Here is a 6,000-nt window from a genome sequence, read left to right as displayed (position 1 = left end):
TTGGACCTAATGTCAAATATTTCCTGCCTATCTTTCATCCTGCTGACAACAAACAGTAAATCTGTCTGCCAAAACCTACTGGGTGGTATGTTTATATGTGGTTGATAGATTTTCCAATATTGGTTGCAACTCAGTTTTCTGCGTTTAGAGTATTTGCTCATCTGATATCAAGCGATTATGTTTAAAACATAAAGCCAACTGACTTGGCAGGAAGAGTAGCCTTAAGCCATCAGATCATTTGACCATAATCTGTCAAACATGGGCTGCAGAGCTCTTCAGAGGGAATCAATGAGATTGTGCCAAGGCAATACGGGGAGGGTCTAATAGAACATTGATTCTGTATAAAAGCAGGTTTTGAGTGTTTGTGTTGCAGGTAACCAGTATTGACCGGCAGCCCAGCGGCATATTGACCCGCGGTCTGGACTCATTAAGGGGAGCAATGCCTGTGAGGCAGGCTATCAGATGGTAGAGGGGAGGCTCCTCTTTCTTCCTGTATGCCTTCTCTTCTCATGCACACCACTCATCTGCTTTTCTAATGAGGCCGGAAGGCACTGGTGAGTGGGCCGCAGAGGGACTCCTGAGGTGCCCCATCCTGTTATTGACAAGACCTCGGCTGTGCTTGCCGCCTTTCCAGAGACAGCCAATTCATCCCGATAATGCTCTGACTACTCATCTCGCTGCTGTGTGCTATGAGCCTCACCAGTCCTGTCCCATGGTAGCAGCCATAATGACAGCGTGGATCAAACCATGGCCAGGTCATTAGGGGATGTTATTGAAAATCAATGGCGCTCCTGTGTCTCACACACTCCAGTAGGGTTTTTAAAATGGTTCCTTGAAAAGACTGTTTGCCAGAATGTGGTTGGCGTATTGGGAAGACTTAAATCACTATCACTTTCAATTTAGGCTCCTGGTAATTGGACCACATATTCCTCCTGTGGGTAGCATCTGTCAGTGGCCAGCCACACTTTAGCCCTGTGTGCTTGTAGTCCTAATAATCTAGTCAACAACAGGCACTTAACCCCTGTACTTGTTATAGAGATTGCTGGGTTTTTTTTCTGTGTCAATTATTTACCAGGCAAGCTTTGGTATAAGAAAACACACACCTTAAATTTGCCCCTGACTCAATCACTCTGTTCTGTGCTCTATCCATTTCGCTGCAGTGTTGAACGCCCCTCCGGAGATGAAAAGCTCCATCAATTTCACTCATCGTCGGGCAAGGTCAATTTGTTTCAGTACACAGTCCATCATCAGATGGGAATCAATTGACACATGGCCTAGCATATCCAACTCAAGGCGGATTATGAAAGCGTCTCCGATTGTCAGCTGCCTTTTAAATAAATTTGGTTTGGTTTATTTTTGCTTGGATTGTGCATGATTTTCTATATTTACTTTTCTATCATGTATTATTCAATGTGACATTGTTACCATGAAAGGATTTCCTGTAACTGTGTGTCACAAAAAAAGCATCAAAATACTTTTTTCCTACACATTTCTCCACTATAATCCCAATTAATAGGATACGGTGGTATCTGAGGTAAGACATTGTTTTTTTGTTCCACTAATCCTCTTCATTTATCTGTGAGAAACCTCAATGCTGAGGGTTTGGGATTGAATTTTCATGGTCTCAAATACCTCCAAAAAGCGTTTGGCACAGAGCTCACCCCAGATTCAGCGAGCAGTGGAACAGGCCTAAGGGGCTTTTATGGAGCACAATGGCAGCTAATAACACAGTGCCAAGCTAATAAGATGGGCAACAAATGAACGGTTCAGTCCAATCTCCCTTTTCTCTTCTGCTCCTTCTTCCCCCCAATGATAAAACATGTATGAAAGCATTTCCGAGCTGCTATGTAGCGGTTCCCTTGACTTTTTCCCCTAGTGAGAGCTAATGCATTAGTTCTCATTTTAAGGCTGTTTTCAAATGGAAATTGGTAATGAGACGGGAGGACCCTACCACGATCGCATTTGAATTGCTCAAGTCTTTGCTGAGCCCGGTGATTTGGGAGGCCGTGGCTCAGCACAGAGTTCAAGCCCATCTCTCCACGGGGGCTAGCAAACCCTGACAAGAGCCATTCTGAACCACTAACTATATCAGAACAGAGTGAATTTAGTGAGAGAGCACCAAGTCAAGAGCTTTGGCAGTAGATCCCTGTCACGCCACTCTTTGTAGAGTGCATGTTGTTTTAACCGCCTAAAAAGGCTAGCAGCATACATCCTTCATGTTGCCATCTTTTTTTAGCCCTCAATGTCAGCACAGCGGCAGCTGACAGAAACCAGGCCAGTCACTGGTTGAGGAGCTGACTTGGAAACAGCTAAACGGTGTGAATTCCAGACCCTGGTGACAAAGTGCTGTCTAATGTCTTTGCACCTCTGGACCTCTGACAAATATTCCGGCTGTCTCACACCACCATCACTATTGCTGTGCAAGGAGAAGAGCCAAAGCAGCCGAGGAGAAAGAATATACTGTATATCACTCACAGAGGAACCTTAGAGAGCTTGTGAGACAGGGGGAGGGAGTAGAGCAGACTTGAGGCAGATGGAAAAGGAGGAGGTCCAGAATATCCACCAGCCAAAATAAGTTTTCCACTTTGATTCAATTTTGAGGATTTTTTTTTTCAGCTTTCAGTGGAACCTCACAATCTCCCACACTGGCCATATTATGTACACAGGGTATAAAAATGAATAACATTTATGCAGCTGGGTGTATTTGGCAGTTCTAGTCCTCTCATTCAGGGACCCGCAGGATGGCACCATGCCGCCACACCACCACCCTCTCTCTTCTAAGTATGGACACCACACAAGAGAAGACTTAAGGAAAGGGTGGGTGGTGTGAAGGGACCCTCTCTGATACTTTGAATGCGTCTTCAAAAAAAAAAAAAAAAAAAAAAAAAGTCCAAGGCAAATGCAAGGCTTACGCAGCTTGTCCAATTTGGCACAACCAACGCACATGATTAGCCATAGAGACGTTAATCAAAAGTGGCTCAGTATTTGAAGGGGCGGTGAGAGCCACTGCCAGCTGGTGACAACATGGCTTGTGTGCACGAGCCAAGAGTGAAGTTTATTTGAATATGGATCTTGCCGTGACCGTTTTTCTCCAGAGCTCAGTTAGCGGAGCGTTCCTGGCTCATCGCTGGGATCGCCTCAGAGCCGTTGGCACCTAGGAAGGCGGAAGTTTTTCCAAACCACAGGATAAGAATTACGGTCTAGCCCATCCCCTTTGTTGGTGTGGGCATACACTCGCAAGCTTTTATTCAGTTTGACATGGCAAAAAAAAAAATGGCATACCGAGTTTCTGGCATCCTCGCGAGAGGAATTCCTTTCCAATGTGAAATTATGAAATTTACAACCCACGAGTGAGCAGCACATTTAAAAATAAAACACCTCTTTCTGTTTGAAACCATATGAGCCTTGCACTGAAAATATGGAGCTTTTAATAACATGCAAACTCATTTCTGCAAAGACTTGTAAAATATGCATGGAGACCATGGTTTGCAAATCAGCTCAAATTTATTTGCTTTAAAATCAACCATGCATATCTAAACTTAAAACTGCTCTATTTAGAAAAAAAACTTTATTTCAGGGTTTTTTTTCTCAGTTATTATATAGTTTGATCCCAGCTGCATGTAGAAAACTGTTGAGGTTGGGCGTGTTTACCACCGTGTTGCATCACATTTTCTTTTAACATTCCTTAAGCACATGAGAAATAAAGACACCACCTCAGGAGATCAAAGGATTTGTTTATTTATTTTTAGCTTACCATTCAGCTGAGGTAAAAAGCTTTAATGTTAAAAAGACACAGCAGTCATCCATCTTGGTTTAAATAGATGATCAAGCATTGTGTTACCCGGTGATGTAGATAAGTAACAACCAAAAAGTTACACATTTCAGGGAAGATCATCTGTTGAAAAGAATAATTCTTTTGTTTGGAGGTTGAACTAAAAGAAATGATATAACACATTGAAGAAAAAGGGGGGGAACCCCTATGTTATGGAAGAATTTACTTTCAGGTTAAGATTCTTTTAAGCTGTTGTGCGCAAAGCCTGCTGGTAAAACTGCATTTATGTTGTCAAGAAGTCATAAAAAAGAAAAAAGAAAGCAGCTTTAATAAGGTGGAAGGGGCAAAGAGAGATCATATTCTTCATGAAATTGCCTTCAACAGGGCTTCTCAGTTTTCCAGGCCTGGGTTTGCGGCCATGCTTCTTTGGAAATTTGTCTGGCAACAGACATGCTTTGAAAGGCTCTTATCTCCTATCTATGCAGGAGTTCCATACACCAAGATAACAAGCCATATCTTATCTTGCTGTGTTCGTTAATGTCACAGCTTGTTCAAGGGGCTTGTTCTTCTACTTGCAACGGGGCTTGCAGGGTGAATTGTTTGCAGATTAGTAAATGCAAGCCTCTGGAAATCGTGGATCTGATACAAAATGCCTGTCCCACAGATTTTGTAATATTTGCATAATAACTTTTTGTCTGCATCCCACAAACCTGTGTCAAATGGCAATGGTACACAATGTGTTGGCTGGAGTTATTACACAGTGTACACCGACGTAGATTATCACTGATTCTTTACATCAGACATCAGAAATTTGTGAAATCAGACAAACTAATGACGGAAAAGCAAAAATATGCCACTCAAGGGCAGACTGGTGTTGCAGAATGCTTTGGGGACGACTTGTTATTCTGTTGATGATTAGAGCAAAGTCTTTGTCTACGTTACACTTTGAAACAACACAGACGTTGTGCTTGAGCTTATCAGTCTTAGAAAACACTGCAGTTGCCATACTTCATGCATTTTCTCCAGCCTGTTTGTCCACGATCATTGTCTGTGGCACAAAAGCCAAAGCTCCGTTGGTTTCAGCCATCTGGCTATCTCACACAACCCTTGGCTACACAGTGGCTCACTCAGCCATTGATTGGGGTGTTGAAGGCCAGCTATTTAACACATCAGAACAACAAGTACTGCTATCACGCTGGCTCTTTCTCATGTCTCGTTTCTGTGCGGCTCAAGAATGTCTCTTATCTCTTTCCTTCTGCTTGTTGGTTTAAACCAGATAGCATATGTCCACATTCCCCCTTGTAATAAACTGTTGTGCGTTTGGTGCAACCCTGACGGGCAGATAGGCCGCAGCTAAGCAATGACAGGGGATGTAACCCCGGTGCTCCTTGGTGAGAAATACTCCTGTCAAAACCAGTAAATTTTCTTCCAGTATTGCAGTCTCCAAGAGAAGATTTCTGCCTTTCCAACGCACTCTCCTGCAGCACCACTGAAAGACTGACGGATGGAAATAAAGTCCTATGTTCCATATCATTAAATCCCACTCTCACCTGATTACATTCATATTAAGGTGCCCATTCTTCTCTCATTATTGTTACTTCTAGTGAAACAGGTTTGATAATGTGCACTCACTCGCTGGATGCACAACCTGTTCATTCCCATCTCTGATTCTTTGTTTTCGTCGAATGGTTTTTAAATGAAAAACGCGAGAGTGCTGTAATTATCATTCTGGGGGTATTATGAAATCAAATATCACAATGAATGTAATTTTATTTGCTTGTAATCTTGCTCGCCCAGGCTAATAGGCATTTTCAAAGGGCACGCTCGGGAGGTTTAAACAGCGGACCATCTCTAGATGGAATGGCTGCTCTGCTCTCTTACACTCCGGCTCTGTTCTTTTGTCTTTGATATGCAGGCAAAGAGCTTGACAGTCTGGGAGACGAGGGAGATTCATCAGCCTGTGATCTCCATGCTTCTCTGACAAATGAGCGCCTTTGGCAGGGCTGTTGGAGGTATGGCTTCTCTGCCCTGCTGGAATCCTGATGAGACTATTCCAGAGTTGCTATTAATGAAGCAAGTGCATGACACCAACCTGCTGCCACAAATGACCTTTAATCTGCAAAAAAAGGCTGGTATTTCACCACGCTGTGACACAGAACTGTGCGCATTTCTCGTCTTGTTATGACATTGAGCCTTTTTTTATTGAACTGATTGCTAATTGAAAAATC

Source organism: Telmatherina bonti (genome assembly GCF_933228915.1).
Source record: "Telmatherina bonti genome assembly, chromosome: 13".
Lineage (NCBI taxonomy): Eukaryota > Metazoa > Chordata > Actinopteri > Atheriniformes > Telmatherinidae > Telmatherina > Telmatherina bonti.
This window is presented reverse-complemented; position numbering follows the sequence as displayed.